The sequence below is a fragment of the Pseudophryne corroboree genome, unplaced genomic scaffold (genome assembly GCF_028390025.1).
Source record: "Pseudophryne corroboree isolate aPseCor3 unplaced genomic scaffold, aPseCor3.hap2 scaffold_1186, whole genome shotgun sequence".
In the NCBI taxonomy this organism is placed as follows: domain Eukaryota; kingdom Metazoa; phylum Chordata; class Amphibia; order Anura; family Myobatrachidae; genus Pseudophryne; species Pseudophryne corroboree.
Genome location: NW_026967811.1, coordinates 87,990 through 108,630, shown reverse-complemented (window position 1 = coordinate 108,630; position 20,641 = coordinate 87,990). Strand labels below are relative to the sequence as shown.

The window sequence follows — 20,641 nt, the reverse complement described above, 5'->3', positions numbered from 1 at the left end:
AAAAATAAATAATTGACTATTAAAAACCTATCAGTCTTAAATAAGGACATCAGTAAGCACCACTGGCATAATGGATAAGGCACTGTTCTCCTAAGCCAGTGGTTGTGGGTTTAAGTCCCGTCTGAGTTGGAAGTCATTACAGCAAGTGTCTCATCAGTAGAGTTGATATTTTATCCTTGCTTCAACTGTAAAACAGTCTTGCAGTGTTTAGCTTGTAAAAAATGACCACAGAAGCTAAATTATGACATTTATTATGATAACATTGTTGTTGTTTTTTAAACCTTTTCTATCACCGTGGACAGCTTATTCAAGTGCCATCTGGCATGCATGTTCCTTTGTTGCTCATCATTCATCACCAAAAATGATTTTCTTTTTCAATTCTTATGAATGTACTGATTGTATTGAATAAAATCCACATCTAGCATAACCAATTAATGCTGCAAAGTGCTCCAGTGGCGCAATTGGTCAGCACGTGAAACTTATAAGACAGTATCTGTTAAGCAATGACAAGGTTGTGAGTTCAAGCCTCACCTGGAGGATCTTTGTATACTGTTTTTTTTTCCTTTTCTTATGTCATTAGTCATTGATTATAAACTGCTACCTTAATATTTAATATGATATTACAAAGGATGGAAGAAAGAAAGAAAAAACACAAACATGATTGTGCATTTAAGTTGTCAGCACACATCTGCTTTGGTTCAAATGCACTGCATATCTTCCTTCAGTCAGCCAATAAAACAGCAATGGAAAAGATTAACATACTGTTGGTAAAGCAGTTGCATCAAATTGATTTTCTGCAATATAGCATGATAATCCATACTGACAGCTCTGGATAGTACCAGCACATTTCTTGCTGGACTTGGTAATGCAAAGAACACAGTAAACAGCTTCAATTTTTCCCCAAAAATAAATAATTGACTATTAAAAACCTATCAGTCTTAAATAAGGACATCAGTAAGCACCACTGGCATAATGGATACGGCACTGTTCTCCTAAGCCAGTGGTTGTGGGTTTAAGTCCCGTATGAGTTGGAAGTCATTACAGCAAGTGTCTCATCACTAGAGTTTATATTTTATCCTTGCTTCAACTGTAAAACAGTCTTGCAGTGTTTAACTTGTAAAAAATGACCACGGAAGCTAAAATATGACATTAATTATGATAACATTGTTGTTGTTGTTGTTTTTTAAACCTTTTCTATCACAGTGGACAGCTTATTCAAGTGCCATCTGGCATGCATGTTCCTTTGTTGCTCATCATTCATCACCAAAAATTATTTTCTTTTTCAATTCTTATGACTGTACTGATTGTATTGAATAAAATCCACATCTAGCATAACCAATCGATGCTGCGAAGCACTCCAGTGGCGCAATTGGTAAGTGTGCGGTACTTATAAGACAGTATCTGTTGAGCAATGCCGAGGTTGTGAGTTCAAGCCTCACCTGGAGCATCTTTGTATACTGATTTTTTTCCTTTTCTTATGTCATTAGTCATTGATTATAAACTTGTAGCCTTAATATTTAATATGATATTACAAAGGATGGAAGAAAGAAAGAAAACACACAAACATGATTGTGCATTTAAGTTGTCAGCACACATCTGCTTTGGTTCAAATGCACTGCATATATTCCTTCAGTCAGCCAACAAAACAGCAATGGAAAAGAATAACATACTGTTGGTAAAGCAGTTGCATCAAATTGATTTTCTGCAATATAGCATGATAATCCATACTGACAGCTCTGGATAGTACCAGCGCATTTCTTGCTGGACTTGGTAATGCAAAGAACACAGTAAACAGCTTCAATTTTTTTTCAAAAATAAATAATTGACTATTAAAACCCTATCAGTCTTAAATAAGGACATCAGTAAGCACCACTGGCATAATGGATAAGGCACTGTTCTCCTAAGCCAGTGGTTGTGGGTTTAAGTCCCGTCTGAGTTGGAAGTCATTACAGCAAGTGTCTCATCACTAGAGTTTATATTTTATCCTTGCTTCAACTGTAAAACAGTCTTGCAGTGTTTAGCTAGTAAAAAATGACCACAGAAGCTAAAATATGACATTAATTATGATAACATTGTTGTTGTTGTTTTTTAAACCTTTTCTATCACAGTGGACAGCTTATTCAAGTGCCATCTGGTATGCATGTTCCTTTGTTGCTCATCATTCATCACCAAAAATGATTTTCTTTTTCAATTCTTATGACTGTACTGATTGTATTGAATAAAATCCACATCTAGCATAACCAATTAATGCTGCAAAGAGCTCCAGTGGCGCAATTGGTCAGCGCGCGGTACTTATAAGGCAGTATCTGTTGAGCAATGCCGAGGTTGTGAGTTCAAGCCTCACCTGGAGCATCTTTGTATACTGTTTTTTTTCCTTTTCTTATGTCATAAGTCATTGATTATAAACTGCTACCTTAATATTTAATATGATATTACAAAGGATGGAAGAAAGAAAGAAAAAACACAAACATGATTGTGCATTTAAGTTGTCAGCACACATCTGCTTTGGTTCAAATGCACTGCATATCTTCCTTCAGTCAGCCAATAAAACAGCAATGGAAAAGATTAACATACTGTTGGTAAAGCAGTTGCATCAAATTGATTTTCTGCAATATAGCATGATAATCCATACTGACAGCTCTGGATAGTACCAGCACATTTCATGCTGGACTTGGTAATGCAAAGAACACAGTAAACAGCTTCACTTTTTTTTAAAAATAAATAATTGACTATTAAAAACCTATCACTCTTAAATAAGGACATCAGTAAGCACCACTGGCATAATGGATAAGGCACTGTTCTCCTAAGCCAGTGGTTGTGGGTTTAAGTCCCGTTTGAGTTGGAAGTCATTACAGCAAGTGTCTCATCAGTAGAGTTGATATTTTATCCTTGCTTCAACTGTAAAACAGTCTTGCAGTGTTTAGCTTGTAAAAAATGACCACAGAAGCTAAAATATGACATTTATTATGATAACATTGTTGTTGTTGTTTTTTAAACCTTTTCTATCACCGTGGACAGCTTATTCATGTGCCATCTGGCATGCATGTTCCTTTGTTGCTCATCATTCATCACCAAAAATGATTTTCTTTTTCAATTCTTATGAATGTACTGATTGTATTGAATAAAATCCACATCTAGCATAACCAATTAATGCTGCAAAGTGCTCCAGTGGCACAATTGGTCAGCGTGCGGTACTTATAAAACAGTATCTGTTGAGCAATGCCGAGGTTGTGAGTTCAAGCCTCACCTGGAGCAGCTTTGTATAATGTTTTTTTTTTCCTTTTTTTTATGTCATTAGTCATTGATTATAAACTGCTACCTTAATATTTAATATGATATTACAAAGGATGGAAGAAAGAAAGAAAGAAAGAAAGAAAAAACACAAACATGATTGTGCATTTAAGTTGTCAGCACACATCTGCTTTGGTTCAAATGCATTGCATATCTTCCTTCAGTCAGCCAACAAAACAGCAATGGAAAAGATTAACATACTGTTGGTAAAGCAGTTGCATCAAATTGATTTTCTGCAATATAGCATGATAATCCATACTGACAGCTCTGGATAGTACCAGCACATTTCTTGCTGGACTTGGTAATGCAAAGAACACAGTAAACAGCTTCACTTTTTTTCAAAAATAAATAATTGACTATTAAAAACCTAACAGTCTTAAATTAGGACATCAGTGAGCACCACTGGCATAATGGATAAGGCACTGTACTCCTAAGCCAGTGGTTGTGGGTTTAAGTCCCATCTAAGTTGGAAGTCATTACAGCAAGTGTCTCATCACTAGAGTTGATATTTTATCCTTGCTTCAACTGTAAAACAGTCTTGCAGTATTTAGCTTGTAAAAAATGACCACAGAAGCTAAAATATGACATTAATTATGATAACATTGTTGTTGTTGTTTTTTAAACCTTTTCTATCACCGTGGACAACTTATTCAAGTGCCATCTGGCATGCATGTTCCTTTGTTGCTCATCATTCATCACCAAAAATGATTTTCTTTTTCAATTCTTATGACTGTACTGATTGTATTGAATAAAATCCACATCTAGCATAACCAATTAATGCTGCAAAGAGCTCCAGTGACGCAATTGGTCAGCATGCGGTACTTATAAGACAGTATCTGTTGAGCAATGCCGAGGTTGTGAGTTCAAGCCTCACCTGGAGCATCTTTGTATACTGTTTTTTTTCCCTTTTCTTATGTCATTAGTCATTGATTATAAACTGCTACCTTAATATTTAATATGATATTACAAAGGATGGAAGAAAGAAAGAAAAAACACAAACATGATTGTGCATTTAAGTTGTCAGCACACATCTGCTTTGGTTCAAATGCACGGCATATCTTCCTTCAGTCAGCCAACAAAACAGCAATGGAAAAGATTAACATACTGTTGGTAAAGCAGTTGCATCAAATTGATTTTCTGCAATATAGCATGATAATCCATACTTACAGCTCTGGATAGTACCAGCACATTTCTTGCTGGACTTGGTAATGCAAAGAACACAGTAAACAGCTTCACTTTTTTTCAAAAATAAATAATTGACTATTAAAAACCTAACAGTCTTAAATAAGGACATCAGTAAGCACCACTGGCATAATGGATAAGGCACTGTTCTTCTAAGCCAGTGGTTGTGGGTTTAAGTCCCGTCTGAGTTGGAAGTCATTACAGCAAGTGTCTCATCACTAGAGTTGATATTTTATCCTTGCTTCAACTGTAAAACAGTCCTGCAGTGTTTAGCTTGTAAAAAATGACCACACAAGCTAAAATATGACATTAATTATGATAACATTGTTGTTGTTGTTTTTTAAACCTTTTCTATCACAGTGGACAGCTTATTCAAGTGCCATCTGGCATGCATGTTCCTTTGTTGCTCATCATTCATCACCAAAAATGATTTTCTTTTTCAATTCTTATGACTGTACTGATTGTATTGAATAAAATCCACATCTAGCATAACCAATTAATGCTAGAAAGTGCTCCAGTGGCGCAATTGGTCAGCGCGCGGTACTTATAATACAGTATCTGTTGAGCAATGCCGAGGTTGTGAGTTCAAGCCTCACCTGGAGCAGCTTTGTATAATGTTTTTTTTCCTTTTTTTATGTCATTAGTCATTGATTATAAACTGCTACCTTAATATTTAATATGATATTACAAAGGATGGAAGAAAGAAAGAAAACACACAAACATGATTGTGCATTTAAGTTGTCAGCACACATCTGCTTTGGTTCAAATGCACTGCATATCTTCCTTCAGTCAGCCAACAAAACAGCAATGGAAAAGATTAACATACTGTTGGTAAAGCAGTTGCATCAAATTGATTTTCTGCAATATAGCATGATAATCCATACTGACAGCTCTGGATAGTACCAGCACATTTCTTGCTGGACTTGGTAATGCAAAGAACACAGTAAACAGCTTCACTTTTTTTCAAAAATAAATAATTGACTATTAAAAACCTATCAGTCTTAAATAAGTACATCAGTAAGCACCACTGGCATAACGGATAAGGCACTGTTCTCCTAAGCCAGTGGTTGTGGGTTTAAGTCCCGTCTGAGTTGGAAGTCATTACAGCAAGTGTCTCATCACTAGAGTTGATATTTTATCCTTGCTTCAACTGTAAAACAGTCTTGCAGTGTTTAGCTTGTAAAAAATGACCACAGAAGCTAAAATATGACATTAATTATGATAACATTGTTGTTGTTGTTTTTTAAACCTTTTCTATCACCGTGGACAGCTTATTCAAGTGCCATCTGGCATGCATGTTCCTTTGTTGCTCATCATTCATCACCAAAAATGATTTTCTTTTTCAATTCTTACGAATGTACTGATTGTATTGAATAAAATCCACATCTAGCATAACCAACTAATGCTGCAAAGTGCTTCAGTGGCGCAATTGGTCAGCGCGTGAAACTTATAAGACAGTATCTGTTAAGCAATGCCAAGGTTGTGAGGTCAAGCCTCACCTGGAGCATCTTTGTATACTGTTTTTTTTCCTTTTCTTATGTCATTAGTCATTGATTATAAACTGCTACCTTAATATTTAATATGATATTACAAAGGATGGAAGAAAGAAAGAAAAAACACAAACATGATTGTGCATTTAAGTTGTCAGCACACATCTGCTTTGGTTCAAATGCACTGCATATCTTCCTTCAGTCAGCTAACAAAACAGCAATGGAAAAGATTAACATACTGTTGGTAAAGCAGTTGCATCAAATTGATTTTCTGCAATATAGCATGATAATCTAAACTGACAGCTCTGGATAGTACCAGCACATTTCTTGCTGGACTTGGTAATGCAAAGAACACAGTAAACAGCTTCAATTTTCCCCCAAAAATAAATAATTGACTATTAAAAACCTATCAGTCTTAAATAAGGACATCAGTAAGCACCACTGGCATAATGGATAAGGCACTGTTCTCCTAAGCCAGTGGTTGTGGGTTTAAGTCCCGTATGAGTTGGAAGTCATTACAGCAAGTGTCTCATCACTAGAGTTGATATTTTATCCTTGCTTCAACTGTAAAACAGTCTTGCAGTGTTTAACTTGTAAAAAATGACCACGGAAGCTAAAATATGACATTAATTATGATAACATTGTTGTTGTTGTTTTTTAAACCTTTTCTATCACAGTGGACAGCTTATTCAAGTGCCATCTGGCATGCATGTTCCTTTGTTGCTCATCATTCATCACCAAAAATGATTTTCTTTTTCAATTCTTATGACTGTACTGATTGTATTGAATAAAATCCACATCTAGCATAACCAATTAATGCTGCAAAGTGCTCCAGTGGCGCAATTTGTCAGCGCGCGGTACTTATAATACAGTATCTGTTGAGCAATGCCGAGGTTGTGAGTTCAAGCCTCACCTGGAGCAGCTTTGTATAATGTTTTTTTTTCCTTTTTTTATGTCATTAGTCATTGATTATAAACTGCTACCTTAATATTTAATATGATATTACAAAGGATGGAAGAAAGAAAGAAAACACACAAACATGATTGTGCATTTAAGTTGTCAGCACACATCTGCTTTGGTTCAAATGCACTGCATATCTTCCTTCAGTCAGCCAACAAAACAGCAATGGAAAAGATTAACATACTGTTGGTAAAGCAGTTGCATCAAATTGATTTTCTGCAATATAGCATGATAATCCATACTGACAGCTCTGGATAGTACCAGCACATTTCTTGCTGGACTTGGTAATGCAAAGAACACAGTAAACAGCTTCACTTTTTTTCAAAAATAAATAATTGACTATTAAAAACCTATCAGTCTTAAATAAGGACATCAGTAAGCACCACTGGCATAACGGATAAGGCACTGTTCTCCTAAGCCAGTGGTTGTGGGTTTAAGTCCCGTCTGAGTTGGAAGTCATTACAGCAAGTGTCTCATCACTAGAGTTAATATTTTATCCTTGCTTCAACTGTAAAACAGTCTTGCAGTGTTTAGCTTGTAAAAAATGACCACAGAAGCTAAAATATGACATTTATTATGATAACATTGTTGTTGTTGTTTTTTAAACCTTTTCTATCACCGTGGACAGCTTATTCAAGTGCCATCTGGCATGCATGTTCCTTTGTTGCTCATCATTCTTCACCAAAAATGATTTTCTTTTTCAATTCTTATGAATGTACTGATTGTATTGAATAAAATCCACATCTAGCATAACCAATTAATGCTGCAAAGTGCTCCAGTGGCGCAATTGGTCAGCACGTGAAACTTATAAGACAGTATCTGTTAAGCAATGCCAAGGTTGTGAGGTCAAGCCTCACCTGGAGCATCTTTGTATACTGTTTTTTTTCCTTTTCTTATGTCATTAGTCATTGATTATAAACTGCTACCTTAATATTTAATATGATATTACAAAGGATGAAAGAAAGAAAGAAAAAACACAAACATGATTGTGCATTTAAGTTGTCAGCACACATCTGCTTTGGTTCAAATGCACTGCATATCTTCCTTCAGTCAGCCAACAAAACAGCAATGGAAAAGATTAACATACTGTTGGTAAAGCAGTTGCATCAAATTGATTTTCTGCAATATAGCATGATAATCCATACTGACAGCTCTGGATAGTACCAGCACATTTCTTGCTGGACTTGGTAATGCAAAGAACACAGTAAACAGCTTCACATTTTTTCAAAAATAAATAATTGACTATTAAAAACCTATCAGTCTTAAATAAGAACATCAGTAAGCACCACTGGCATAATGGATAAGTCACTGCCCTCCTAAGACAGGGGGTCCAAGTTCCATATGGGGTGGAAGTCATTACAGCAAGTGTCTCATCACTAGAATTGATATTTTATCCTTGCTTCGACTGTAAAACAGTCTTGCAGTGTTTAGCTTGCAAAAAATGACCACAGAAGCTAAAAAATGACATTTATTATGATAACATTGTTGTTGTTTTTTTTAAATATTTTCTATCACCGTGGACATCTTATTTAAGTACCATCTGGCATGCATGTTCCTTTGTTGCTCATCATTCATCACCAAAAATGATTTTCTTTTTCAATTCTTATGACTGTACTGATTGCATTGAATAAAATCCACATCTAGCATAACCAATCAATGTTGCAAAGTGCTCCAGTGGTGCAGTAGGTCAGCACGCGGTACTTATAAGACAGTATCTGTTGAGCAATGCCGAGGTTGTGAGTTCAAGCCTCACCTGGAGCATCTTTGTATACTGTTTTTTTTCCTTTTCTTATGTCATTAGTCATTGATTATAAACTTGTAGCCTTAATATTTAATATGATATTACAAAGGATGGAAGAAAGAAAGAAAACACACAAACATGATTGTGCATTTAAGTTGTCAGCACACATCTGCTTTGATTCAAATGCACTGCATATCTTCCTTCAGTCAGCCAACAAAACAGCAATGGAAAAGAATAACATACTGTTGGTAAAGCAGTTGCATCAAATTGATTTTCTGCAATATAGCATGATAATCCATACTGACAGCTCTGGATAGTACCAGCACATTTCTTGCTGGACTTGGTAATGCAAAGAACACAGTAAACAGCTTAAATTTTTTTTCAAAAATAAATAATTGACTATTAAAACCCTATCAGTCTTAAATAAGGACATCAGTAAGCACCACTGGCATAATGAATAAGGCACTGTTCTCCTAAGCCAGTGGTTGTGGGTTTAAGTCCCGTCTGAGTTGGAAGTCATTACAGCAAGTGTCTCATCAGTGGAGTTGATATTTTATCCTTGCTTCAACTGTAAAACAGTCTTGCAGTGTTTAGCTTGTAAAAAATGACCACAGAAGCTAAAATATGACATTTATTATGATAACATTGTTGTTGTTGTTTTTTAAACCTTTTCTATCACCGTGGACAGCTTATTCAAGTGCCATCTGGCATGCATGTTCCTTTGTTGCTCATCATTCATCACCAAAAATGATTTTCTTTTTCAATTCTTATGAATGTACTGATTGTATTGAATAAAATCCACATCTAGCATAACCAATTAATGCTGCAAAGTGCTCCAGTGGAGCAATTGGTCAGCGCGCGAAACTTATAATACAGTATCTGTTGAGCAATGCCAAGCTTGTGAGGTCAAGCCTCACCTGGAGCATCTTTGTATACTATTTTTTTTTCCTTTTCTTATGTCATTAGTCATTGATTATAAACTGCTACCTTAATATTTAATATGATATTACAAAGGATGGAAGAAAGAAAGAAAAAACACAAACATGATTGTGCTTTTAAGTTGTCAGCACACATCTGCTTTGGTTCAAATGCACTGCATATCTTCCTTCAGTCAGCCAACAAAACAGCAATGGAAAAGATTAACATACTGTTGGCAAAGCAGTTGCATCAAATTGATTTTCTGCAATATAGCATGATAATCCATACTGACAGCTCTGGATAGTACCAGCACATTTCTTGCTGGACTTGGTAATGCAAAGAACACAGTAAACAGCTTCACTTTTTTTCAAAAATAAATAATTGACTATTAAAAACCTATCAGTCTTAAATAAGGACATCAGTAAGCACCACTGGCATAATGGATAAGGCACTGTTCTCCTAAGCCAGTGGTTGTGGGTTTAAGTCCCGTCTGAGTTGGAAGTCATTACAGCAAGTGTCTCATCACTAGAGTTGATATTTTATCCTTGCTTCAACTGTAAAACAGTCTTGCAGTGTTTAGCTTGTAAAAAATGACCACAGAAGCTAAAATATGACATTTATTATGATAACATTGTTGTTGTTGTTTTTTAAACCTTTTCTATCACCGTGGACAGCTTATTCAAGTGCCATCTGGCATGCATGTTCCTTTGTTGCTCATCATTCATCACCAAAAATGATTTTCTTTTTCAATTCTTATGAATGTACTGATTGTATTGAATAAAATCCACATCTAGCATAACCAATTAATGCTGCAAAGTGCTCCAGTGGCGCAATTGGTCAGCGTGCGAAACTTATAAGACAGTATCTGTTGAGCAATGCCAAGGTTGTGAGGTCAAGCCTCACCTGGAGCATCTTTGTATACTATTTTTTTTCCTTTTCTTATGTCATTAGTCATTGATTATAAACTGCTACCTTAATATTTAATATGATATTACAAAGGATGGAAGAAAGAAAGAAAAAACACAAACATGATTGTGCATTTAAGTTGTCAGCACACATCTGCTTTGGTTCAAATGCACTGCATATCTTCCTTCAGTCAGCCAACAAAACAGCAATGGAAAAGATTAACATACTGTTGGTAAAGCAGTTGCATCAAATTGATTTTCTGCAATATAGCATGATAATCCATACTGACAGCTCTGGATAGTACCAGCACATTTCTTGCTGGACTTGGTAATGCAAAGAACACAGTAAACAGCTTCACTTTTTTCAAAAATAAATAATTGACTATTAAAAACCTATCAGTCATAAATAAGAACATCAGTAAGCACCACTGGCATAATGGGTAAGGCACTGTTCTCCTAAGCCAGTGGTTGTGGGTTTAAGTCCCGTCTAAGTTGGAAGTCATTACAGCAAGTGTCTCATCACTAGAGTTGATATTTTATCCTTGCTTCAACTGTAAAACAGTCTTGCAGTGTTTAGCTTGTAAAAAATGACCACAGAAGCTAAAATATGACATTAATTATGATAACATTGTTGTTGTTGTTGTTGTTTTTTAAACCTTTTCTATCACTGTGGACAGCTTATTCAAGTGCCATCTGGCATGCATGTTCCTTTGTTGCTCATCATTCATCACCAAAAATGATTTTCTTTTTCAATTCTTATGACTGTACTGATTGTATTGAATAAAATCCACATCTAGCACAACCAATTAATGCTGCAAAGTGCTCCAGTGGCGCAATTGGTCAGCGCGTGGTACTTATAAGACAGTATTTGTTGAGCAATGCCGAGGTTGTGAGTTCAAGCCTCACCTGGAGCATCTTTGTATTCTGTTTTTTTTCCTTTTCTTATGTCATTAGTCATTGATTATAAACTGCTACCTTAATATTTAATATGATATTACAAAGGATGGAAGAAAGAAAGAAAAAACACAAACATGATTGTGCATTTAAGTTGTCAGCACACATCTGCTTTGGTTCAAATGCACTGCATATCTTCCTTCAGTCAGCCAACAAAACAGCAATGGAAAAGATTAACATACTGTTGGTAAAGCAGTTGCATCATATTGATTTTCTGCAATATAGCATGATAATCCATACTGACAGCTCTGGATAGTACCAGCACATTTCTTGCTGGACTTGGTAATGCAAAGAACACAGTAAACAGCTTCACTTTTTAAAAAAAAAAAAATAATTGACTATTAAAAACTAGTGATGAGCGAGGTTCGGTTTTACTCGGTTTTACTCGGTTTTACTCGGTTCTCAAAACTGCATCTTATTGGCTATCCAAAACACGTGACATCCGAGAGCCAATAAGATGCTGTTTTGAGAACCGAGTAAAACCGAGTAAAACCGAGTAAAACCGAATCCGCTCATCACTATTAAAAACCTAACAGTCTTAAATAAGGACATCAGTGAGCACCACTGGCATAATGGATAAGGCACTGTTCTCCTAAGCCAGTGGTTGTGGGTTTAAGTCCCGTCTGAGTTGGAAGTCATTACAGCAAGTGTCTCATCAGTAGAGTTGATATTTTATCCTTGCTTCAACTGTAAAACAGTCTTGCAGTGTTTAGCTTGTAAAAAGTGACCACAGAAGCTAAAATATGACATTAATTATGATAACATTGTTGCTGTTGTTTTTTTAAACCTTTTCTATCACCGTGGACAGCTTATTCAAGTGCCATCTGGCATGCATGTTCCTTTGTTGCTCATCATTCATCACCAAAAATGATTTTCTTTTTCAATTCTTATGACTGTACTGATTGTATTGAATAAAATCCACATCTAGCATAACTAATTAATGCTGCAAAGTGCTCCAGTGGCGCAATTGGTCAGCGCGCGGTACTTATAAGACAGTATCTGTTGAGCAATGCCGATGTTGTGAGTTCAAGCCTCACTTGGAACAGATTTGTATAATATTTTTTTTTTCCTTTTTTTATGTCATTAGTCATTGATTATAAACTGCTACCTTAATATTTAATATGATATTACAAAGGATGGAAGAAAGAAAAAACACAAACATGATTGTGCATTTAAGTTGTCAGCACACATCTGCTTTGGTTCAAATGCACTGCATATCTTCCTTCAGTCAGCCAACAAAACAGCAATGGAAAAGATTAACATACTGTTGGTAAAGCAGTTGCATCAAATTGATTTTCTGCAATATAGCATGATAATCCATACTGACAGCTCTGGATAGTACCAGCACATTTCTTGCTGGACTTGGTAATGCAAAGAACACAGTAAACAGCTTCACTTTTTTTCAAAAATAAATAATTGACTATTAAAAACCTATCAGTCTTAAATAATGACATCAGTAAGCACCACTGGCATAATGGATAAGGCAGTGTTTTCCTAAGCCAGTGGTTGTGGGTTTAAGTCCCGTCTGAGTTGGAAGTCATTACAGCAAGTGTCTCATCACTAGAGTTGATATTTTATCTTTGCTTCAACTGTAAAACAGTCTTGCAGTGTTTAGCTTGTAAAAAATGACCACATAAGCTAAAATATGACATTTATTATGATAACATTGTTGTTGTTGTTTTTTAAACCTTTTCTATCACCGTGGACAGCTTATTCAAGTGCCATCTGGCATGCATGTTCCTTTGTTGCTCATCATTCATCACTGAAAATGATTTTCTTTTTCAATTCTTATGAATGTACTGATTGTATTGAATAAAATCCACATCTAGCATAACCAATTAATGCTGCAAAATGCTCCAGTGGCGCAATTGGTCAGCGCGCGAAACTTATAAGACAGTATCTGTTGAGCAATGCCGAGGTTGTGAGTTCAAGCCTCACTTGGAGCATCTTTGTGTACTGTTTTTTTTTTCCTTTTCTTATGTCATTAGTCATTGATTATAAACTGCTACCTTAATATTTAATATGATATTACAAAGGATGGAAGAAAGAAAGAAAAAACACAAACATGATTGTGCATTTAAGTTGTCAGCACACATCTGCTTTGGTTCAAATGCACTGCATATCTTCCTTCAGTCAGCCAACAAAACAGCAATGGAAAAGATTAACATACTGTTGGTAAAGCAGTTGCATCAAATTGATTTTCTGCAATATAGCATGATAATCCACACTGACAGCTCTGGATAGTACCAGCACATTTCTTGCTGGACTTGGTAATGCAAAGAACACAGTAAACAGCTTCAATTTTTTTTTTCTCAAAAATAAATAATTGACTATTAAAACCCTATCAGTCTTAAATAAGGACATCAGTAAGCACCACTGGCATAATGAATAAGGCACTGTTCTCCTAAGCCAGTGGTTGTGGGTTTAAGTCCCGTCTGAGTTGGAAATTCATTACAGCAAGTGTCTCATCACTAGAGTTTATATTTTATCCTTGCTTCAACTGTAAAACAGTCCTGCAGTGTTTAGCTTGTAAAAAATGACCACAGAAGCTAAAATATGACATTATGATAACATTGTTGTTGTTGTTTTTTAAACCTTTTCTATCACCGTGGACAGCTTATTCAAGTGCCATCTGGCATGCATGTCCCTTTGTTGCTCATCATTCATCACCATAAATGATTTTCTTTTTCAATTCTTATGAATGTACTGATTGTATTGAATAAAATCCACATCTAGCATAACCAATTAATGCTGCAAAGTGCTCCAGTGGCGCAATTGGTCAGCGCGTGGTACTTATAAGACAGTATCTGTTGAGAAATGCCGAAGTTGTGAGTTCATGCCTCACCTGGAGCAGCTTTGTATAAAGTTTTTTTTCCCTTTTTTATGTCATTAGTCATTGATTATAAACTGCTACCTTAATATTTAATATGATATTACAAAGGATGGAAGAAAGAAAGAAAACACACAAACATGATTGTGCATTTAAGTTGTCAGCACACATCTGCTTTGGTTCAAATGCACTGCATATCTTCCTTCAGTCAGCCAACAAAACAGCAATGGAAAAGAATAACATACTGTTGGTAAAGCAGTTGCATCAAATTGATTTTCTGCAATATAGCATGATAATCCATACTGACAGCTCTGGATAGTACCAGCACATTTCTTGCTGGACTTGGTAAAGCAAAGAACACAGTAAACAACTTCATATTTTTTCAAAAAATAAATAATTGACTATTAAAAACCTATCAGTCTTAAATAAGGACATCAGTAAGCACCACTGGCATAATGGATAAGGCACTGTTTTCCTAAGCCAGTGGTTGTGGGTTTAAGTCCCGTCTCAGTTGGAAGTCATTACAGCAAGTGTCTCATCAGTAGAGTTGATATTTTATCCTTGCTTCAACTGTAAAACAGTCTTGCAGTGTTTAGCTTGTAAAAAATGATCACAGAAGCTAAAATATGACATTTATTATGATAACATTGTTGTTGTTGTTGTTGTTTTTAAAACCTTTTCTATCACCGTGGACAGCTTATTCAAGTGCCATCTGGCATGCATGTTCCTTTGTTGCTCATCATTCATCACCAAAAATGATTTTCTTTTTCAATTCTTATGAATGTACTGATTGTATTGAATAAAATCCACATCTAGCATAACCAATTAATGCTGCAAAGTGCTCCAGTGGCGCAATTGGTCAGCGCGTGAAGCTTATAATACAGTATCTGTTGAGCAATGCCAAGGTTGTGAGGTCAAGCCTCACCTTGAGTATCTTTGTACACTATTTTTTTTTTCCTTTTCTTATGTCATTAGTCATTGATTATAAACTGCTACCTTAATATTTAATATGATATTACAAAGGAAGGAAGAAAGAAAAAACACAAACATGATTGTGCATTTAAGTTGTCAGCACACATCTGCTTTGGTTCAAATGCAGTGCATATCTTCCTTCAATCAGCCAACAAAACAGCAATGGAAAAGATTAACATACTGTTGGCAAAGCAGTTGCATCAAATTGATTTTCTGCAATATAGCATGATAATCCATACTGACAGCTCTGGATAGTACCAGCACATTTCTTGCTGGACTTGGTAATGCAAAGAACACAGTAAACAGCTTCACTTTTTTTCAAAAATAAATAATTGACTATTAAAAACCTATCAGTCTTAAATAAGGACATCAGTAAGCACCACTGGCATAATGGATAAGGCACTGTTCTCCTAAGCCAGTGGTTGTGGGTTTAAGTCCCGTCTGAGTTGGAAGTCATTACAGCAAGTGTCTCATCACTAGATTTGATATTTTATCCTTGCTTCAACTGTAAAACAGTCTTGCAGTGTTTAGCTTGTAAAAAATGACCACAGAAGCTAAAATATGACATTTATTATGATAACATTGTTGTTGTTGTTTTTTAAACCTTTTCTATCACCGTGGACAGCTTATTCAAGTGCCATCTGGCATGCATGTTCCTTTGTTGCTCATCATTCATCACCAAAAATGATTTTCTTTTTCAATTCTTATGAATGTACTGATTGTATTGAATAAAATCCACATCTAGCATAACCAATTAATGCTGCAAAGTGCTCCAGTGGCGCAATTGGTTAGCACGCAAAACTTATAAGACAGTATCTGTTGAGCAATGCCAAGGTTGTGAGGTCAAGCCTCACCTGGAGCATCTTTGTATACTATTTTTTTTTCCTTTTCTTATGTCATTAGTCATTGATTATAAACTGCTACCTTAATATTTAATATGATATTACAAAGGATGGAAGAAAGAAAGAAAAAACACAAACATGATTGTGCATTTAAGTTGTCAGCACACATCTGCTTTGGTTCAAATGCATTGCATATCTTCCTTCAGTCAGCCAACAAAACAGCAATTTAAAAGATTAACATACTGTTGGTAAAGCAGTTGCATCAAATTGATTTTCTGCAATATAGCATGATAATCCATACTGACAGCTCTGGATAGTACCAGCACATTTCTTGCTGGACTTGGTAATGCAAAGAACACAGTAAACAGCTTCACTTTTTTTCAAAAATAAATAATTGACTATTAAAAACCTAACAGTCTTAAATAAGGACATCAGTGAGCACCACTGGCATAATGGATAAGGCACTGTTCTCCTAAGCCAGTGGTTGTGGGTTTAAGTCCCGTCTGAGTTGGAAGTCATTACAGCAAGTGTCTCATCAGTAGAGTTGATATTTTATCCTTGCTTCAACTGTAAAACAGTCTTGCAGTGTTTAGCTTGTAAAAAGTGACCACAGAAGCTAAAATATGACATTAATTATGATAACATTGTTGTTGTTGTTTTTTAAACCTTTTCTATCACCGTGGACAGCTTATTCAAGTGCCATCTGGCATGCATGTTCCTTTGTTGCTCATCATTCATCACCAAAAATGATTTTCTTTTTCAATTCTTATGACTGTACTGATTGTATTGAATAAAATCCACATCTAGCATAACCAATTAATGCTGCAAAGAGCTCCAGTGGCGCAATTGGTCAGCGCGCGGTATTTATAAGACAGAATCTGTTGAGCAATGCAGAGGTTGTGAGTTCAAGCCTCACCTGGAGCATCTTTGTATACTGTTTTTTTTTTCCTTTTCTTATGTCATTAGTCATTGATTATAAACTGCTTCCTTAATATTTAATATGATATTACAAAGGATGGAATAAAGAAAGAAAAAACGCAAACATGATTGTGCATTTAAGTTGTCAGCACACATCTGCTTTGGTTCAAATGCACTGCATATCTTCCTTCAGTCAGCCAACAAAACAGCAATTTAAAAGATTAACATACTGTTGGTAAAGCAGTTGCATCAAATTGATTTTCTGCAATATAGCATGATAATCCATACTGTCAGCTCTGGATAGTACCAGCACATTTCTTGCTGGACTTGGTAATGCAAAGAACACAGTAAACAGCTTCACTTTTTCCTCAAAAATAAATAATTGACTATTAAAAACCTATCAGTCTTAAATAAGGACATCAGTAAGCACCACTGGCATAATGGATAAGGCACTGTTCTCCTAAGCCAGTGCTTGTGGGTTTAACTCCCGTCTGAGTTGGAAGTCATTACAGCAAGTGTCTCATCACTAGAGTTGATATTTTATCCTTGCTTCAACTGTAAAACAGTCTTGCAGTGTTTAGCTTGCAAAAAATGACCACAGAAGCTAAAATATGACATTAATTATGATAACATTGTTGTTGTTGTTTTTTAAACCTTTTCTATCACCGTGGACAGCTTATTCAAGTGCCATCTGGCATGCATGTTCCTTTGTTGCTCATCATTCATCACCAAAAATTATTTTCTTTTTCAATTCTTATGACTGTACTGATTGTATTGAATAAAATCCACATCTAGCAAAACCAACTAATGCTGCAAAGTGCTCCAGTGGTGCAATTGGTCAGCGCGCGGTACTTATAAGACAGTATATGTTGAGCAATGCCGAGGTTGTGAGTTCAAGCCTCACCTGGAGCATCTTTGTATACTGTTTTTTTTTTCCTTTTCTTATGTCATTAGTCATTGATTATAAACTGCTTCCTTAATATTTAATATGATATTACAAAGGATGGAAGAAAGAAAGAAATAACACAAACATGATTGTGCATTTAAGTTGTCAGCACACATCTGCTTTGGTTCAAATGCACTGCATATCTTCCTTCAGTCAGCCAACAAAACAGCAATTTAAAAGATTAACATACTGTTGGTAAAGCAGTTGCATCAAATTGATTTTCTGCAATATAGCATGATAATCCATACTGACAGCTCTGGATAGTACCAGCACATTTCTTGCTGGACTTGGTAATGCAAAGAACACAGTAAACAGCTTCACTTTTTCCTCAAAAATAAATAATTGACTATTAAAAACCTATCAGTCTTAAATAAGGACATCAGTAAGCACCACTGGCATAATGGATAAGGCACTGTTCTCCTAAGCCAGTGCTTGTGGGTTTAAGTCCCGTCTGAGTTGGAAGTCATTACAGCAAGTGTCTCATCACTAGAGTTGATATTTTATCCTTGCTTCAACTGTAAAACAGTCTTGCAGTGTTTAGTTTGCAAAAAATGACCACAGAAGCTAAAATATGACATTAATTATGATAACATTGTTGTTGTTGTTTTTTAAACCTTTTCTATCACCGTGGACAGCTTATTCAAGTGCCATCTGGCATGCATGTTCCTTTGTTGCTCATCATTCATCACCAAAAATTATTTTCTTTTTCAATTCTTATGACTGTACTGATTGTATTGAATAAAATCCACATCTAGCAAAACCAACTAATGCTGTAAAGTGCTCCAGTGGTGCAATTGGTCAGCGCGCGGTACTTATAAGACAGAATATGTTGAGCAATGCCGAGGTTGTGAGTTCAAGCCTCACCTGGAGCATCTTTGTATACTGTTTTTTTTTCCTTTTCTTATGTCATTAGTCATTGATTATAAACTGCTTCCTTAATATTTAATATGATATTACAAAGGATGGAAGAAAGAAAGAAATAACACAAACATGATTGTGCATTTAAGTTGTCAGCACACATCTGCTTTGGTTCAAATGCACTGCATATCTTCCTTCAGTCAGCCAACAAAACAGCAATGGAAAAGATTAACATACTGTTGGTAAAGCAGTTGCATCATATTGATTTTCTGCAATATAGCATGATAATCCATACTAACAGCTCTGGATAGTACCAGCACATCAGCACATTTCTTGCTGGACTTGGTAATGCAAAGAACACAGTAAACAGCTTCACTTTTTCCTCAAAAATAAATAATTGACTATTAAAAACCTGACAGTCTTAAATAAGAACATCAGTAAGCACCACTTGCATAATGGATAAGTCACTGCCCTCCTAAGCCAGGGGGTCCAAGTCCCCTATGGGGTGGAATTCATTACAGCAAGTATCTCATCACTAGAGTTGATATTTTATCCTTGCTTCAACTGTAAAACAGTCTTGCAGTGTTTAGCTTGCAAAAAATGACCACAGAAGCTAAAATATGACATTTATTATGATAACATTGTTGTTGTTTTTTTTAAACCTTTTCTATCACCGTGGACAGCTTATTCAAGTGCCATCTGGCATGCATGTTCCTTTGTTTCTCATCATTCATCTCCAAAAATGATTTTCTTTTTCAATTCTTATGACTGTACTGATTGTATCACATCTAGCATAACAAATCAATGCTGCAAAGTGCTCCAGCGGTGCAATTGGTCCGCGCATGGTACTTATAAGATAGTATCTGTAGAGCAATGCTGAGGTTTTGAGTTCAAGCCTCGCCTGGACCATGTTTGTCTACTGTTTTTTTTCCTTTTCTTATGTCATTAGTCATTGATTATAAACTGCTACCTTAATATTTAATATGATATTACAAAGGATGGAAGAAAGAAAGAAAAAACACAAACATGATTGTGCATTTAAGTTGTCAGCACACATCTGCTTTGGTTCAAATGCACTGCATATCTTCCTTCAGTCAGCCAGCCAACAAAACAGCAAAGGAAAAGATTAACATACTGTTGGTAAAGCAGTTGCATCAAATTGATTTTCTGCAATATAGCATGATAATCCATACTGACAGCTCTGGATAGTACCAGCACATTTCTTGCTGGACTTGGTAATGCAAAGAACACAGTAAACAGCTTCACTTTTTCCTCAAAAATAAATAATTGACTATTAAAAACCTAACAGTCTTAAATAAGAACATCAGTAAGCACCACTGGCATAATGGATAAGTCACTGCCCTCCTAAGCCAGGGGGTCCAAGTCCCATTTGGGGTGGAAGTCATTACAGCAAGTGTCTCATCACTAGAGTTAATATTTTATCCTTGCTTCAACTGTAAAACAGTCTTGCAGTGTTTAGCTTGTAAAAAATGACCACAGAAGCTAAAAAATGACATTTATTATGATAGCATTGTTGTTGTTTTTTTATAAACCTTTTCTATCACCGTGGACAGCTTATTCAAGTGCCATCTGGCATGCACGTTCGTTTGTTGCTCATCATTCATCACCAAAAATGATTTTATTTTTCAATTCTTATGACTGTACTGATTGTATTGAATAAAATCCACATTTAGCATAACCAACTGTTTCTGCTAAGTGCTCCAGTGGCGCAATTGGTCAGCGCACGGTACTTATAAGACAGTATCTGTTGAGCAATGCCGAGGTTGTGAGTTCAAGCCTCACCTGGAGCAGCTTTGTATACTGTTTTTTTTTT

The 20,641-nt window shown here is 35.7% G+C and overlaps 8 non-coding genes across 8 annotated transcripts; all 8 read left to right on the top strand.

Moving 5' to 3' along the window:
* Positions 1 to 2,259: 2,259 nt before the first annotated feature.
* TRNAI-UAU (transfer RNA isoleucine (anticodon UAU)) lies at positions 2,260 to 2,352 on the top strand. The gene is given in 2 exon segments: positions 2,260 to 2,297; positions 2,317 to 2,352. It is a non-coding gene; the product is annotated as a tRNA-Ile (tRNA).
* An 810-nt stretch (positions 2,353 to 3,162) lies between these two features.
* TRNAI-UAU (transfer RNA isoleucine (anticodon UAU)) lies at positions 3,163 to 3,255 on the top strand. Its single transcript is given in 2 exon segments — positions 3,163 to 3,200; positions 3,220 to 3,255. It is a non-coding gene; the product is annotated as a tRNA-Ile (tRNA).
* Positions 3,256 to 4,984: 1,729 nt separating this feature from the next.
* TRNAI-UAU (transfer RNA isoleucine (anticodon UAU)) lies at positions 4,985 to 5,077 on the top strand. The gene is given in 2 exon segments: positions 4,985 to 5,022; positions 5,042 to 5,077. It is a non-coding gene; the product is annotated as a tRNA-Ile (tRNA).
* A 3,514-nt stretch (positions 5,078 to 8,591) lies between these two features.
* Positions 8,592 to 8,684, top strand: TRNAI-UAU (transfer RNA isoleucine (anticodon UAU)). The gene is given in 2 exon segments: positions 8,592 to 8,629; positions 8,649 to 8,684. It is a non-coding gene; the product is annotated as a tRNA-Ile (tRNA).
* A 2,624-nt stretch (positions 8,685 to 11,308) lies between these two features.
* Positions 11,309 to 11,401, top strand: TRNAI-UAU (transfer RNA isoleucine (anticodon UAU)). Its single transcript is given in 2 exon segments — positions 11,309 to 11,346; positions 11,366 to 11,401. It is a non-coding gene; the product is annotated as a tRNA-Ile (tRNA).
* A 6,421-nt stretch (positions 11,402 to 17,822) lies between these two features.
* Positions 17,823 to 17,915, top strand: TRNAI-UAU (transfer RNA isoleucine (anticodon UAU)). The gene is given in 2 exon segments: positions 17,823 to 17,860; positions 17,880 to 17,915. It is a non-coding gene; the product is annotated as a tRNA-Ile (tRNA).
* Positions 17,916 to 18,728: 813 nt separating this feature from the next.
* On the top strand, positions 18,729 to 18,821 carry TRNAI-UAU (transfer RNA isoleucine (anticodon UAU)). The gene is given in 2 exon segments: positions 18,729 to 18,766; positions 18,786 to 18,821. It is a non-coding gene; the product is annotated as a tRNA-Ile (tRNA).
* A 1,704-nt stretch (positions 18,822 to 20,525) lies between these two features.
* On the top strand, positions 20,526 to 20,618 carry TRNAI-UAU (transfer RNA isoleucine (anticodon UAU)). Its single transcript is given in 2 exon segments — positions 20,526 to 20,563; positions 20,583 to 20,618. It is a non-coding gene; the product is annotated as a tRNA-Ile (tRNA).
* Positions 20,619 to 20,641: the final 23 nt, after the last annotated feature.